The 17732-nt window shown below is 46.0% G+C and overlaps 1 long non-coding RNA gene across 2 annotated transcripts in view; it reads left to right on the top strand.

The window, feature by feature from the left end:
* Positions 1–11361, top strand: part of LOC123001609 (uncharacterized) — a 35554-nt gene extending 24193 nt beyond the window's left edge. The window contains exons 3-5 of one of the 2 annotated variants that reach the window (XR_006410684.3): positions 6264–6357; positions 10032–10111; positions 11068–11361. This is a non-coding gene — a long non-coding RNA (uncharacterized LOC123001609). Of the gene's footprint in view, positions 1–6263; positions 6358–10031 lie in introns of both variants that reach the window. The other variant, XR_008960328.1, reaches the window with a different exon arrangement.
* Positions 11362–17732: the final 6371 nt, after the last annotated feature.

The raw sequence follows: 17732 nt of genomic DNA, 5'->3' as shown, positions 1-17732 counted from the left end.
CTGACATGACACTGATCTTCGGCTATATTAACTTCCCGTTGAATAATCTTCATTTCTTCCCATCCTTAACACCCTGTAGCTTTTTTTTTTTTTTTTTTTTTTTTTTTGATCTAGAGTTGTGTCTAGAGTTCATCCTCTTTCTTAAGAAAGGTTTATTTATTTATTGGGGAGGAGCACGTGGGGGGAGGGGCAGGGGGAGAGGGAGACAAGCAGATTCCCTGCTGAGTGGGGAGCCCAACTTGGGGTTTGATCCCAGGACCCTGAGATCATGACCTGAGCCGAAATCAAGAGTCAGATGCTCAACAGACTGAGACACCCAGACACCCCTCCCCCCCCCTTTTTAAAGATTTTATTTTTAAGTAATTTTTGCACCCAGCACAGTGCTGGAACTACAACCTGGAGATCAAGAGTTGCATGCACACTCCCCCCACTGAGCCAGCCAGGCGCCCTTAGAGTTCATCCCTTTAATAAATGCAAAAATGGTGAGGTTTGTGAGAAAATCAAATCCACTAACTAGTTCGATTTCTGTGTTATCATTTTCAACCACTATTTCCTTTTGTTTTTGTCAAAATACATCCATGCTGGCTATTTTCATGGGGGTCTAGGAGTCGAAATAACCTTGATCACGGTATTTTCGAAAATGTCTTAAACTGCCTTTCACTGCTGAATAGTAACTTAAAGAGGTATGAGGTTTTCGGTTCTCAGCCACTTCCCTCGGCACCACAAAGACATTGCTTCCTTGTCTTCGGCCCATGAAAAGTTAGCTATTGGTCTAATTCTCATTCCTGGGAGGGCGATGCGTCTTTTTGTTTTGTTTTGTTTTTCTCTCAAGGCTTTTAAGTTTTCTATGTATTTTCAATGTCAGGCAGTTTCACTGAGGTGGGAGGATTCGTGTGTCTCCTGCTTGGCACTCCCTACGACCCCCCCCCCCCCCAGACCTCAGATGGTTAACTGGAGAAAATCCTGACCCAGTGCCTCTTGGGAACTGTTTCCCCACCACAGTGCTCATTCTCCCCCTCGTGGATGCAGGCCAGGGCCCATCGACCCACCCTCTCTCTTATCTGCGCCCTGCATTTTCATCCGCTGTCTCTGTCCCGTTTTCTGGGGGAGAGCCTCAGAACCCTCTCCAGCTCACTAATTTTCCCTTGAACTCTTTCCTGTCTAGAGCTTAGCTGACCTATTGGATTTTATTTTGATCACTCTATTTTTCATTTCCAAGGTTTCTAAAGTTGTGCTTTTTGGTACCCATGCATCCTGACTCCATTTATGCTGGCATTTTTCCATCGTGCTCTTGCTCTTTTAAAATGGAAGTTCCCTGAACGTTCTAAACACATTAAACCTTTTCCCCAGCGGGCCCATAAAATTAGTTTCAACAGGAATCAATTCGTGTTTTTGTTTCATTTTGTTGGCTGCCTTTCTCAGCATTGGGTTTGGATTGGGGAGATCATTTGGAGACCTGTCTGTGTTTCTCTTCCCTCCTCTACCCCTCCAGTGCTTTCCCCTCCCTGTCTGCTGGGGGTGTTTTTGTTTTTGTTTTTTATTGCCTTCACTCTGCCCTTGGCTCCCTAGACCCCCGTTCAGACCAGTCTACTGATGGAACTTCAGAGATGCGGCTCACGGTGATACTGAGGACAGCCCAGGTCCGGGTACCAAGCCAGGCGCTGGACTGCTCCCTCTCCTAGTCACGTGGCAAGGTTCTGTGTCCTCTCTCCCCTGAGTCTACAGTTTGCTAAAAGCTCTAGGCCAGGCGGAAACAGCTTCTATTTTTTTTTCATGAGTAGGAGGAGCCTGCCTCTGCCTCTGGCTTCAAGCAGGGAGTCTGGCTTCAGTCTCCGATCTCGGCATGGAACTCTTATTCTAATTTACTCTGGAAAAGCCAAATTCTGGCTAATATTGCCTGGTTCTGGACCTAGAGCCCAGGAAGCTTGTGGGTTTCGCTTAGCTCACAGCTTCATGTTTCCGTCCCAATTCTGGGTCCACGGAAGTGTTTATTTAGTTTTTAGGCTTGATAAATTTTGTTTGTCATTGCTATGTGTTTGGAGTAAAGACATGTCAAAGAAGAAGCTTTTAGAACCATCTGGACTTTAGAACACGCTGACTTCTTTAGTAAGTTCAGGAGTCTGCAATGCATTCAGGTCAATCTTTGGTTCATTTTTAGGCAAGACCAAGACTCAAGTCTATGACTACACGTCGCGGCTAAAATAATGATTTTTGTCTTAACACCTGAGAGTATCTAATAATTAGCTCATTTGCCAAATGATCCAATCCAGTTGTCATGACATTGAAAATGTCCAAACTCTCCACCTTCCAGTTAATTTTCTTATCTATATATTCATGGAATAGCAAGCATATTTTTTTAATGAAAAAGCAAGAAGGGGGAAAATGTCAACTCTCAGCCCTGAATTCTGGAATCTTCTAATGATTATTTCTACCAAGTAAATAAACCCAGGAGTCAATGAAATGTGGTTTACTGCTTATGCTTCTTGGAATTTCTTACGGCTAACTCAGAGTTGGAAGAAATTCCTCATATGACCACACTGAATTTTTTTCCTTTTGGTCTGCATCAAATTTTCAAAGATTAGTGACTAAAAGCCTAAGACTTTAGGGAGTCCTGTGGCAAAGGTAAAAGCCTCCTTCAAAGGAAGTTGAGACACTCAGCTGGTTTCTTGGAAGACCATTCATTTTCATGGAAAATGTTCTGAAAACATTCTGATGGGACCAGAGAGCGTGCAGAAGGTTGGTCCCCCCTTCGTTCTGCTATGAATGGAATCACAGTTGAGGGAGGCTTTCCAAGGAAAAAATAACCCAACAATTTAATTTATTTTATTCTATTTTTATTTAAAATCAATGAATTAACATGCAGTATATTACTAGTCTCACTGAATTTGCTCATTACCTGAAGGGTCCTCCTTGGCCGTGTTTGTTAAGGTCGCAGTGTGAACACTCCCACCATAGCTGACTTCAGACCAGTGTGTCAAGACTGAGCACACAATTGGGAGATGCCTGCAGTCGGGGTTCTGGGAGGACTTGGGGGAAGCTTCAGCATCCACCGTCCAAATGCCAAAGCCAGTGCTTTCCAGCCCCCCACCACACCCTCATTGGCATTCAGCACAGTTGTTTGACCAGTGTTGAAACAGGCCCTAGGCCTTTCTGTCAGCCACGCCTCCTCTCCTCCCTCCTGCTCAGGCTCATCCCACTGCCAGCTCTCCCTCCTCCCCTCCACCTCTGTCATTAGAGGCGGTGGGCTCTTCTCTCCTTGGGCGCGTGGGGGGGGGGGCAGGGAAGGGCTGTTTCCCTGCTCTCCCTACACTCCCCCCCACCAACGGTGATCTCACTTAGTCCCACAGCTTTAAATATCACCCCAAGGCAGTTAACTCCCATATTTTTATCTCCAGCCCAGACCTTTCTTCTGAGCTCCAGGCTCGCATAGCCAGCTGCCTCCTCAGCCATCTCACACTCAACTTGTCCAAAATTGAACTCAGGATCCTCCCCCTCCCATCCTCCTTATCTAAGTAAATTCAACGACCATCTGTTCCTCTGCTAAAGTCACAAACCCAGGAGGCATCTTTGCAAACTTCCTCCTCTTTTTGCTCGTAAGAGCTAACCCGTTACCAAATGCCACCGATGCCACTTTCCACGCTTTTCACAGTCTGTCCGTGGCTCTCCACCTCCAGGGCCCCCACCGCCGCTCGACTGGAATCCTACAACACGTTCTCAGCCTGGCCCCTCCTCCTGCCCTCCCCACAGTGGCCTGGGAGGTCTTTTAAACATACTGTAAAACCGTCACTGGCTTCTCCTTGCATCTAACGGAAAAGAAAACATCCTTACATGGCCTACAAGGTCCTGCCTGATCAGATTTCAGTTTAACTCTGGAACCTCATTTCTTCCCACGTTCCTCTCATGGACCACACTCTGGCCACACAAGTTGCTTTAGGCTCTTAACACACAAACTCTTGTGTGTTCTTGTCTCAGGTCCTTGTAATTCTAAGTATCGATCAGATGGCTTATTTCATGTCTGTCTTTCCCCGAAGTGCAGGGACCACGTCTGCTAAGCTCGCTTATACCCAAAGCCTTGCCTGCGGTCGGTACTCAATATTTGCTGAAAAAAGTAATAAATCAGGGGCGCCTGGGTGGCTCAGTCAGTGAAGCGTCTGCCTTGGGCTCAGGTCATGATCCTCAGGTCCTGGGATCAAGTCCCGCATCGGCTCTCTGCTCAGCGGGGAGCCTGCTTCTCCCTCTACTCTTCCCACCCTACTCGTGATCTCTCTCCCTAACTCTCTCTCAAATAAATAAATAAAATCTTAAAAAAAAAAAAAAAAAAGAAGCAGCAGCAGCAATACATCCATGAATGAATGAAACATCAGGTTTTCAGGTAAACCTCTTTGGGTGACACATTTGGCCATGGATCAAGGGGACATTAGAGTGGCCATCAACAGGAAGATTTCAGAATCCTGGGACGGGACAAAAATTCACAGTCACTTTGAGGATGGCACTCTCAGAGCAAGGTAAAGTTGGAACAGGGAAGCTGGAAAACAACCATGGGAGGGGATGAACTGCCCCACATGCAACTAAATTCAAAACAAACAGCCAAACCATACAATCACCAGGTAGCTGGATTCCTATGCAGACAGGTGCTGGAGGGGGCGGCCTGGTGCCGAGGGTAGACCAGCAGCTCACAGTCAGTGCGGATTCTGGTAAAGCCCCGAGCCTCTCTGCCCTCATCTGTGTAAACACAGGGACACTACCATCACGTACATCTTGGGGTGACTGTGAGCTAATGGATGGCAAACACATTCTACCCCCAGATGTGCTCTACCTCGAATTTCCTTAATTTCTCTGAGCCCCGGGACTCTCATGTGTTAAACAATGGATTTCCACTGAACTTCTTTTAAGCCCCTTTCGGTGTAAAGACTCCATGTTACTCTAAATAATGTTAGCGCCCTAAGGGCATCCTGGCTCAGCAGAGGTGTGGAGGAAGGGCCCTGCGCTGCGCGGGTCCTGGACGTCACTGAGGCAGGAACAGACTATATCTGGGGGCCGCTGTGAGGGCACCATCTGGCCTTCCCCACCCAGGACACCACGTTCTAGAATCAGCTTTAAATACATGTTTTCAAAGTAGCTATGGGTTTTTCTCCTTCTTTTCTAGAGTAGCACACGCTAGGAAATGCACTCCAGGAGAATACGGCAGTAGCCATCCCTTTCGTTCTCTTTTTTTAATGTATTCATTCATTTTATTTTTTTAAAGATTTAATTATTTATTTATTTGAGAGAAAGAGAGAGACAGAGCACACGCGGGGTGAGTGGCAGAGGGAGAAGCAGATTCCCCGCTGAGCAGGGATCCTGACTGGGACTTGATCCTTCCACCTCGAGATCATGACTTGAGTGGAAGGCAGGTGCTTAACCGACTGAGCCACCCAGGCACCCCTATTTATTCATTTTAATGACATTTATTTTCTGCAGCAGTTTCAGGGTAACAGCAAATTGAGTAAAAGGTACAGATTTCTATGGGCGTCTGGGTGGCTCACTGGGTAGAGCGTGTGACTCCCGATCTCAGGGTCGTGAATTCAAGCCCTCCATTGGGCGTGGAGACTACTTGTAAAAAATAAATAAATAGGGGCGCCTGGGTGACTCCGTCGGTTGAGCACATCGGACTCTTGGTTTCGGCTCATGTCATGATCTCAGGGTTGTGAGATCCAGCCCTGTGTTGGACTCTGCGATCCCTGGGGAGTCTGCTTGAGAGTCTTTCTCTCCTTCTGCCCTTGCCCCCCTTTCTCAAAATACTAAATAAAATCTTTAAAAGTTAAATAAGTAAATAAATAAATAATAAAACTTAAGCGAAAGTAAAAAGGTACAGATTTCCCATACACCCCCTGCACCCCCCTCGCCACAGCGTCCCCCACCGGAGCGGGACACTCATTACCAGTGACCAACCTACACAGACACGTCATTAACACCCACAGTCCAGAGTTGACACCAGGCTTCACTCCTGGTGTTGTACGTTCTGTGGGTTCGGACAAATGTATAATGACGTGTATCCAGCATTATATTATCTCACGGAATAGTTCTACTGCCCTAGAAGCCCTCGGTGCCCCTCCCCCACCCCTGGCCGCCGCCTATCTTCCACTGTCTCCATAACTTTGCCTTTTCCAGAATGTCACAGACTTGGGATCATACCGTACGCAGCCTTCTCAGATCGGCTTCTTTACGCAGTAATGCGCATTTCAGACTCCTCCACGACTCTTCATGGCTTCCTTTCTTTTCAGCACGAAATGATAGCCCACTGTCAGCATGGACCACGGTTTATTGATCCATTCGCCTGTGGAAGGACATCTTGGTTGCTTCCAAGTTCGGGCACGCGTAAGTAAAGCTCCAAAACACATCCGCATGCACGTTTTTGCGTGGACGTCAGTTCTCCACTCCTCTGGGTAAATACCAGGGAGCATGACTGGTAAGAGTACGTTTAATTTTGTAAGAAGCTGCCAAACTGTCTTACACAGTAGCCATGCCACTCTGCACCCCCACCGGCAATGAAGTAGACGTCCTGTCGTTCACATCCTCACCAGCGTTGCATCATCGGTGGTCCGGATGTTGGCGGTGCTGATACGCGTGTAGCAGAGTCGTTGTTTTAATTTGCATTTCCCTGAAGACATAGGATATGGAGCGTCTTTTCCTCTGCTTGTTTGCCATGTGGAGATCATCTTCAGTGAGATGACTGTTAACGGCTTCGGCCTATTTTTTAATCCAGTTGCTCATTTTCTTATTGTTGAGTATTAGTCTTTTTCACTTTTTTTCCCGCCTTTTTGGGGGGAGGAGGGCGAGTCCATCAGGACTTGAACCCAGAACTCGCTTTTATTTTTATCCAAATGATGCTTGCACATAATTTTGAAAATGATCAAGTGATTTATAAGGCTTATTATGAAAATAAGTATTTTTCTGAATCCGTCTTTGCTTCCTACACCTTAGTGGCAACGCTTTCCACTGATTCTCCTAACGATTACTTCCATATTTCTAAAAAGGAGGCTTATCTTGCTACTTTGTGGTTTGTCAGTTTCAGGTCTTTGCTATTAACTCCCCACCCAGGAGGATAAGGACGTGGGGCTCTCTCCCCATCCCAGTCCTCCACCTACATCCCATATCCATTTCCTCCTCAGTCCTCATTCTACAACGTAGTTAAAATGTAGTTTTGGTTAAATATTCCATGTTTATGTTATCTCGACCATGTGGCATAATGAAGAACTAAGCCATGTAGTCTACTATGGTGACTGTGTCTTTCCTGATCATTTTATTTTCCTTGCGATTCATTATAGTCCTGTTTGGTTTTTTAATTCGTTCCCTTTTTTTATGCACTTAAGATAGAATCATCTCCAAATTCTTCCTTAGTTGGGCAGAGTTCTCAATAGAGTTAATCCCATTAGGTCCTCCATTCATCTCATCTTCGTGAAGAAGCCTTTCCTGGAAACTCCCGATCCACTTCAGTCTGGATCGGTTGCTCTGTAAGCTGTCATCTTGGTCTCTTCCATTCCCATCTTCCAGAGGATTCCCTGAGCTTCCTCCAGGTTGGATCTTCTGTTTCAGGGATCCCATACCTTCCTCTTTGGGTTTCTCTTCCTTTTTGGTGAAGATAAATTGGGGAGCACTTAAATGTCTGAAAATATCTTTAACCTACCTTCACACTTCACTGAGAATGTGTCTGAGTATAAAATTCTAGGTTTTAGGTTATTTTCCCTCAGAGTTTTGAAGACATCGTTGCATTGTGTTCTGGCTTCCAAGGGGACTGTTGAGAAGGGGGTGATGCTCTGATTCCTGATTCTTTGTGTATTGACTATTGTTTTCCTCTCGTGGAGTCTTTCCCTTGCCTCCAGTCTTCTGAGGTTCCATGTGGCCCAGCCTTGCTGGGAGTCTATCTCCCTTCGATGTGGGAGGCACTCAGGGGGCCCCTCTTATTTGCAACAAACAGCCTTATGTTCTGGAAAACCGTCCTGGATGTTTCTTTCTTTTTTATTTTTTTCTAATAGTAATCTGTTCTTATTTCATAGGTTTAAAATCTTCCCGTATCACTCTGAGGATACTAATTACAGCTTTTCTTTTGAATGATTCTTCTCCTTTCCTCTCTGTTTCATCCAAATAGCTTTTCCTGTTTATATGTTTTCTGTTTTCATATTAGAAGTTTTCCTCAAATGTCTGGGGACCTCTGAATGTCCACTTATATGTAAGAAATGTGTACAAAGAAACAGATTGGAATCTGTGTGCATACGTGGGGCTTGTGAACGGTGGGTCTCGCTGCAGACCTAGGTAGCCAGGCCACGTCATTAGGAGACACGCCCCTCCCCCCCCCCAGCCCATATGGGGGTCATTAGATCTTTTCTCAAGGGCTGGACAGATTCTCCAGAGAAGACTTCCAATTTTCTTCTTGGATGGAAGGCCTAAACTGGCTTCCAGCAGACTAGAAGCTGATGAACAAAGAGGTGATACATGGATCAGCATTCATTAAGCAAACTTCTACTCAATATCTCTGATTTCAGTGTGGTACCCCCACCCTGAACTATGTATGATCTTCCCTAGTCCAGAAAATATCTTCTTGGACAGGAGAGATAATAGGGATATCCAACCACTTTTTTTTTAAACAGCTTTATTGAAATATAATTCAAATACCATACAGTTTCACCCATTTAAAGTGTAGTGCTCAGGGGAGCCTGGGTACCTGCCAGTTCAGCGTCCAGCTCTTGGTCAGGTCATGATCTCAGGGTCCTGGTTTCAAGCCCCACATTCAGCTCCACACTCAGCATGGAGTCTGCTTGAGGATTTTCTCTTTCCCTCTCCCTCTGCCCTCCCACCCCCGATCTCTCTCTCTCTCTCTCTCACAAATAAATAAATAAATAAATCTTTAAAAAAAGGAAACGAAGAGATGATTTTAATCTGATTTTATCAAATATACAGAAATAGTATAAAAATTACCAATCTCATAAAGCAGCTATAAACAGTTCACTTAGAAAATGTATGCATACAACAATTCGAAATAATACACAGCATGGCTCTGGTTTTCATTTTAGACAAATAAGACTGATGACAAGATCCCTGGTCCTCCCTGACCCTCCCATTGCCCTGACTCGTTGTCACCCACTGATCCTTTCCCGTGTCCCACGCGCTGCCTTCCACGCCCTCCTCCATCAGGAAGTCTTCCTGGAGTCAGGAAGCATCTTACACTAATTGTGGACAGTTCCCAGTGTCTCAGGCCACCGCTGCTCCCCTAAGTAGCCTCTTCAGCGCGTCTAGCCAAGCACATTCCCACTTCCCTCCTGAACGGCTCTACATACAACTGAGGCAGAGGGACCTGCTCACCTCCAAGGTCCAGCAAAAGTGACTTCGAGTCTGGGGTCTCAGCTGCCGCCCGTGGGTCAGCGCGTGTCTGCGGGCTCAGTGTCTTCGGAAACCTTCCTTGGGACACCCGGTTTACAGACCCGGGGAGGACGTGGGAATCCCAAGTCCCAATCCAGACTCTTCTTCCAGCTTGTTGTGTGGCCTCCCACGAGTCATTTCCCTTTCACGCAGTCACTTCTGCATTTCAACGTGGAAATCGTGTCTGTTAGGGTCTCAAGGGCGTCGTGAGGAAGGGGCAAATGCTGGTCAGAAAGAAAATGATCCGAAAGTAGCAGGCCCTCCTCGGGAGCGCTGACCTGCCGCGACACACGAAACCAGGCAGGACCCAAAAGCCCAGCCTGGACACGGCCAAAACCAAAGACGTGTTGTTGTTACAAAGAAAAAGGAACAATGTCTGATTTTAACATTCACACATTCCAAACCACAGTCTTCCAAGCCTGTGTCCTGCAGCCAACCCACTTGGTAGGAGCCAGGTCTAGGGGAAAGTTTCCAGAAAGCAGATTTTGGCAAAGGTTGCTTTTAAACCTGCAGAGAATACGGTTCAGTTTTGGGATGTGTGTGTGTGTGTGTGTGTGTGTGTGTGTGTGTGTAAGAACATTTTCATTCCTTTTTGTCACCAAATTTCATGGGCTATGTTTATTTTTCCCTTTCAGGTTATAGGATATGGATTTTTCAAAGTCAGATGAGAGGAACAGACACATTTCTTTCCTTCCTCACAAAATTCTTCCGACTTGTAAGTGGAGCCAGAGTCTGAGATGATATTTCAGATCATTGTTTTCCTTATGTTATCATTAAATTACCTCGGGGAAAAGCGAGGTACGAAAATCCACTTTTTTGACTGCTTTGCCAAGAGGCTAACACATGCGGAGTGAAAGGAATGGTGACTGGTTTTAATGATAGTCCTTGGACAAAGGGCCTGTGTGGCCCAGAGTCCTGGCACCCAGAGAAGGCAGTGGGCCCTGGGTCTCCTTCAGAGAGCTTCGTAAACCCGAGACAGCCACTGCAAGAGCACTGGATTTAGAAGAATGTCCAAGAAAATTGCCCTCCTTCTACTCGTAACGTGTCATTACAGAAAAATAGAAGCCCGTACATTCCAATCCCATTTGCATTTAACTCTGGAAGCCTGTAAATGTTGCCATGAGGTAAGGGGCTGATTCCGAGCTCCAGAATCCTTTTGGTGTCCTGGACACTATTTTAAAGTGGATATCCCTTTGGGTTTCTCGGCATTTTTACTCCTGGGTCATGGAGTAAATGGGGCTCTGTCTGATGAGAACTCCCAGTCCTGGTAAACAAGAGTGGAGGGGCCTGGTGGCCAAAGCAGCAGCCTTGGATTTTAAAGGTTCAAGTTCAAATGTCGCAGTTTTGCCCTCGAGCTGAAGTACGTGGGTCTGGTTGGAGAGGCAGTGACATTGCACGATGAAATCTGGCCTACCCACAGCTAAGTTCTGGCTACAGTTAAACAAATACTTCCTATGGAATTCTTTACCTCGTAGATCCTCAACAAAGGGTCCACATTCCAGAAAGCGCAGGAAAGCTTTATTTTCCAAGCGTCCTGCCCCCTATAAGGTAGACATTCGAATTCCAGCACACAAACTAGAGTTCATACTTAACACATTAAAAATTTTTATAACACCTCTAGCCCCAGGCCTTCCTTCCTCTCTTCACTATCTTTTCTCCTGATTTTTCCAGGGAAATAATAATTTACAGATTTAAAGGCATGCTCTTGGCACCGACGACCCATTAGAAATAGACTCATTGGAAGAAAATATAACCAGGGCGCCTGGGTGGCTCAGCTGGTAAAGCGTCTGCCTTCAGCTCAGGTCTTGATCACAGGGTCCTGGGATCGAGTCCCACATCGGGCTCCCTGCTCAACAGGGAGCCTGCTTCTCCCTCTGCCTCTGCCTGCAGCTCCCTCTGCTTGTGCTCTCTCTCTTTCTCTGTCAAATAAATAAATAAATAAAATCTTAAAAAAAAAAAAGAAAATATAATCCAGTATTAGGGCCTATCATTCTATTGTTCCAAACTTCATAATATCTTGTTTTCTATAGCATTTTACCTGTTTATAAAGCACTTTACATACATGATTTCCTTTTATCCTCATAGCCATGGGTTAATGTAAATATTGTGCCCATTTTACAGACCCCCAAAAATGAGTCCCTCACCAACCCTGACCTTTGTAGTGCTAAATGTTTTATCACCACAGCAGAAGTGCCCCTATGAGCCAGAAATTGCTGTAGAATCACATTAGTCCTACCCTACTGGGCTGTTTGCTAATGCCACTGCCATCGGCTTAAGAAATATATACCGAAGTTCCCTACAGATGCTGAACTTTTTTTTTAAATTTTTTTGAAGATTTGTTTATTTATTTGAGAGAGAGGGAGAGAGCAGGGAGGGGCAGAGGGAGAGTCTTTTTTTTTTTTTTTTAATGATTTTTTTATGTTAGTCACCATACAGTACATCCCCGGTTTCCGATGTAAGACTCGATGATTCCTTAGTTGCATATAACACCCAGTGCACCATGCAATACATGCCCTCCTTACTACCCATCACCAGCCTATCCCATTCCCCCACCCCCCTCCCCTCTGAAGCCCTCAATTTGTTTCTCAGAGTCCATAGTCTCTCATGCTTCATTCCCCCTTCTGATTACCCCCCTTTCTTTATCCCTTTCTTCTCCTACCGATCTTCCTAGTTCTTATGTTCCATAGATGAGAGAAATCATATGATAGTTGTCTTTCTCTGCTTGACTTATTTCACTTAGCATTATCTCCTCCAGTGCCGTCCATGTTGCAGCAAATGTTGAGAACTCGTTCTTTTTGATAGCTGAGTAATATTCCATTGTATATATGGACCACAACTTCTTAATCCAGTCATCTGTTGAAGGGCATCTCGGCTCCTTCCACGATTTAGCTATTGTGGACATTGCTGCTATGAACATTGGGGTGCATATGGCCCTTCTCTTTACTACGTCTGTATCTTTGGGGTAAACACCCAGTAGTGCAATGGCTGGATCATAGGGTAGCTCAATTTTTAACTTTTTAAGGGACCTCCACACTGTTTTCCAGAGTGGCTGTACCAACTTGCATTTCCAGCAACAATGTAGGAGGGATCCCCTTTCTCCACATCCTCTCCAACAATTGTTGTTTCTTGCCTTGTTAATTTTTGCCATTCTAACTGGCGTAAGGTGGTATCTCAGTGTGGTTTTGATTTGAATTTCCTTGATGGCTAATGATTTTGAACATTTTTTCATGTGTCTGTTAGCCATTTGTATGTCTTCATTGGAAAAGTGTTCATATTTTCTGCCCATTTTTTTATTTGTTTATTTGTTTCTCGTGTATTGAGTTTGAGAAGTTCTTTGTAGATCTTGGATACCAGTCCTTTATCTGTAGTGTCATTTGCAAATATATTCTCCCATTCCGTGGGCTGCCTCTTAGTTTTTCTGATTGTTTCCTTGGCAGAGGGAGAGTCTTAAGCCGACTCCATGCTCAGCCCAAAGCCCGATGCAGGGCTCGATTCCACGACCCCGAGGTCATGACCTGAACTGAAATCAAGAGTCGGGTGCTTACCTGACGGTACCACCCAGGCGCCCCCAGATGCGGAACATGTAAACAGTACCAACAGTTGAACTGATTTAATTCAATCATCCGCTACCCTATTCCCTCCTGTACTCCCACAAAGAAAGAGAAATAACTACATTTTCATGCCCTCTTGCTCCAAGAATGCCTGAAATTAGAATTATCCCAGTACGGGGCCGTGACGTGGCTTCAACAGGAAGTTCTGTTTTTTAAATTCAGACTCCAGTCACTTTCTTTCCAGGGGCTTTTACTGCCCACGGGGCTTTGGGCAAATAATTGCCAGGAAAGCGATCTGTGCGTACATGCGGGATGAAGACAATAATGACCTGCCTGGCGTAGGTGCTGGGAAACAACCAGGCACTGTCTCTTGTGTGCTTTGAACGCCTCGACAGAAGATAAGGTTTACGTGCAAAGGTGCAATTCTACTGAGTCAGCACGACATCATCGTCTATGTTTTTTTAAACGAGAGATTATTGCCTAAGACACCGAGGAACAGAATGTGGCTCTCAGGTTTGACGTTCTAAGGACAGGATGACGTTACGATAAATTTGCAGAAGAGCCGAAGTGGGGAAGGTAAGACGTCCTCTTCTTTTAAAATATCCCTGTGTGACTGGCATTTATTTTAGGCTACCTTCTCCAGCTGGTCCCGCAATGGGGACAGCCCCCAAGGTCCACAAAGCATTCCTCCGTTTCATCATCGGTCACGTGATGCCACCCCTAGGAAGGGCCAAGATGCTGTGGTGAGAGATGACCAGGAGAGGAGAGAAAACGTCCAGTTCTACTGGGGGTGGGGGTGGGGGCTACCAAAATTTGAAAGCCCAAATGTTGGATTTCTCTGGCCATGCTTCTAGAAAGTGCCCATCAGGCCCGTCAGGCCTGTCCCCACACTGTGCCCCACGCCTAGCAGGACCACAACAGATCACCATCCCACAGCCACCATTTGAATCTGCTTAAAAGAATAATGCCAACCATCTGTACCAGTCCTACCACTGCAACAGCCAATGACCACACGCTCGGTGGCCCAAAGCAACAGAAATCTATTCTGGAGTTCTACCAGTTCTGGAGACTACGAGTCTGAAGTTGGTTGCACTGGGCTAAAATGAAGGTGCTGGCCGCCCGGCGCTCCCTCCCTGAGGTTTGGGGGAGAATGGGTTGCTTTCCTCTTCTTTCAGCTTCTGGACGCTATGGGCACTCGTTGGCTTGTGGCAACACCACTCCAATCTGTTTCTCTGGTCACACTCCTTCTCCTCTTCTGTGTGCCGTGCCCGCCTCTCATGCGGATGCTCAGGACTGCATCTAGAAGCCACCTGGACTATCTCTCTGCCTTGAGATCTTTACCTTGACCACATCAGTGAAGTCGCCTTTTGCCATACAAGGCAATATATTCGCAGGTCCCAGGGATGAAGACATGGTTATCTTTTTTTTCGGGGGTGGGGGGGCGGGAGGGGTATTCAGCCTATCTCACCACCCCTGTCTGAACCCCTAGGTCTCCAGGACAAGCCCGATTCATATCTCAATTGAATCTCTCTTTACTTTCCTTCAAGAAAGCAGAGTAACTCCTCTCTTCTTTCTTTAAGGGAGAGAAGGATGGGAGAGAACTTTAACGGAGCCCCTACTATGTGCTCAATAATTTATAGACACTCTTCGTGACAGGAGGGTGGGTAGCCATTTTACAGATGTCTTCTTGTCCCCATTTTACAGATGAGACAACGGAGGCTCAGAGAGGCCAAGTAACTTGTCCACAGTCTCCCAGCAAGTAAATTATAGAGACAGAGTGGGACCATGGATCTGCCTGGTTTCAAAGCCCATGTCCCATCTACCCCACCAACATTCCTCAAATTCCATTCACACCGACACCTTGTAAAAGAAAAGTAATTCTCATAGACCCCAGTCAGAGAAACAACTGACTTCCAAAAATTAAAGTTTTAGTCCAAAAAACATGAATTGGCACATTCTCAAGTTCTTCCCAAATTCTGGGGAGACCAGTGTGAGAAGCACTAGGAGAACCTCGGTGCCGCCATCTTGAGAACTCCACTTTAAGGAGCCTGATATTAAGACCCAGGACAGCTGCATTTCAACCATGTCGCTCTGCAGCTTAGGAAACGCTCTAATGAAACAAAACATTTACTGCTGATAAGATGTTAGCACTCGCAGTCTCTCAGTATTCCGGTTGTAAGTTAATGATTTCCACCACAGACACGCCTGAGGACCTTCAGTCACACGGAAGTAAGTGGCTGTGGCATTTTCTGAGCTTAATCTAAATGAAAGTTCACCTAGATGTCCCACGAAAGCTTTGTAGATTAGAAATGTCACCCTCGTTGTGGCACAAGCTAACAGCTATAGAAACATGGAAGCCCTAATACTTATCACACAATTATTTGATCACAATTCCTGCTGTGCAGGGAACTGCTCCAAGTACTTCACTCGAATTAACATATTTAATACTCAAGAAAATCCTGTGAGGCAGGTCGTATTCTCTTCCTTTTATAAGTGGTAAAACCAAGACACAGAGAGGTCAGGTAATTTCTTAAAGTCACACAGCGAGTAGAAGTGCAGAAGCAGGATGACACCCAGATCATCTGATCACAGGTGCCATGTGTTCACACAGCTGAGAACGAAGACGCTGGCTCTGTGCCTCAACTCATTTCCTGGGCCCTGGCCCGAGATATTCAGTGTTACAGAGAGCGTGAGCACCAGCACGGTCCCCGACCCCATTCCCCCTCGTCCGTGGCAGTTTTGCCATCAGGCTCTTGCTTGAGATCTTCCGCTCACTGTTCGCTGTCCAGTCCTCCAAGGACACGGCCAAAGGTGAAAGGCCATTATCCTCGCACTGGACACTAGAAGTTCCAATCTGCTTTACAGAACACCTGTTCCCAGCAGCCTCTATGGTGAAGGGAAAAGTGGAATGTCCCCTCCACCCTCGCATGCTATCTCCACTTCAGTCCTCCAGTCTACTCTTTTGGGACCTTGTTCCTTCAAAGGTTTCCTTGGAGAAAGGTTGGGGTTATAGAAAGAGGCATCATGTGACTTGTCACGACCTTCTCAGGAACGGATGGGCCTCCGGTTCCAACAGACCCCTTGAGTTCTTAAACATTTCTTCACCTTCCGTGACCCAGTCAGTGTTCTTACAACGGATCATTCAATCTCATGTAGGGCAGTGCAATCCAGTTCCAGGTGATGGACGACCTGCTCGTAATTACGCCATCTAAAGTATAGCACTTTCTCGCTCACACTCCTAAAGATTCTCTTTCTAGAATGCATTCTTAGGGAGACTCAGACCCCACTGCCACAAGTATAAGAACTCATTCTACCCAAAGAAATGAACTTGGTTTGTTTTCTTCTTTGCATTTCTGGGAGGTATATCCTTGTTCCCCGTCCAACAGAAGAGTCCGCTCACGCGAGGGAGGGAGCGCCTTCTCTGCGAAGATATTGATGGTCCTCAAAAGGTCCCATCAACAACAGAAGCTATGCAAGGGTCTCGACACTCGAGAAGCAAAAGAGAAGCAACTCGCCATGGAAAATTATGATAATATAGACATTTCACATAAACTCAACTTCCTGAGGTTCTCAAACTAGACCTCACTTACTCCGAGTCGAGCATATCCATATTAGTTCCAAAACAAAGGGATTTTTCTCCTTTTTTAATCACTGATTTCCGGGTACACTCCTAAGACTCCAAACTCGGCCATGATCAAGCCCATCTAAGAATTTGACGGCAGCCTCAGTATGTGGACTCTCCCCCTGGACCTCATCTTTTGGTCTCTGGACTCAACCCCAATGTTTGGATGCTCGCAGAGAAAGATGTTCCCCGATGAGGAAGTCAATGAAAGATCTGTGTTCACACTGTCCACTCCTTTCCCGTTCCTGCGTCTGCAGGGCCTTTCTCTGAGGTCGTATCTATTTAATCAGCTTCCCTAAATGAGTTCTTCAGAGGAAAACAAAAGCAATTCTTCTGCTGCTTTGTTATTCCTTCGTTTCTCTTGGTCGCTGCCCTGTGGACCATCCACGTGGTTGACCGACAGAGTAAGCGGCCACCTAGCCTCGCATCAGACAGGCATTCTACAATTGCCTCCTGGTTCCTCGGCAAATTGCTAATTCTTGTTTTATTACTTAGTGTGGATTTTATTGAGAGGTCTTTTCTTCTTGAGGGGCAACTGATCGAGAAATGTGGTGGACGTTTCCCATCTCAGGATGCGTCACACAGCTCCGGGAGGGTGGGAGCGCCTCTGAATGTGGCTGCTCCCTGCTTGCCCCGTCTCTCCAAGATCCTGGCAGCCTTCTTCCAGAATACCTAAATGTCACCCGTGTTTGTCATTCTGGCTACCTAGGCTTTAAATGACCTTCCCATAGAGGGGGGAACCTCAGAACAGAGGGAAGGCGGGATACCTCTCCCTACTTTAGAAACCAAAGAGGGGCGCCTGGGAGGCTCAGTCCATTAAGCGTCTGCCTTATGCTCAGGTCATGATCTCAGGGTCCTGGGATCGAGCCCCGAGATGGGTTCCCTGCTCATCGGGGAGTCTGCTTTTTCCTCTCCCTCTGCCATCCCTCCTGCTGTGTTCTCTCGCTCTCTCTCTCTCTCTCTGACAAATAAATCTTTAAAATAAATAAATAATAAATAAATAATAAAGTTTATTTTGTTTCTCACCCCAGATACAAAAATAATTCATGTTCACATGAAAGATATGGGGAAAACAAAAATAGGAAGAAGAAAAAAAATATGGCCTATCATTCTACCAGCACCAATAGCCACAAACGAAATTTTGGTGTGTTGCTTTCTAATGC

Source organism: Ursus arctos, unplaced genomic scaffold (assembly GCF_023065955.2).
Source record: "Ursus arctos isolate Adak ecotype North America unplaced genomic scaffold, UrsArc2.0 scaffold_2, whole genome shotgun sequence".
NCBI classification, from domain to species: Eukaryota; Metazoa; Chordata; class Mammalia; order Carnivora; family Ursidae; genus Ursus; species Ursus arctos.
Note: the sequence above shows the minus strand (reverse complement) of the source record. Positions and strands in the feature narration are given on the sequence as shown.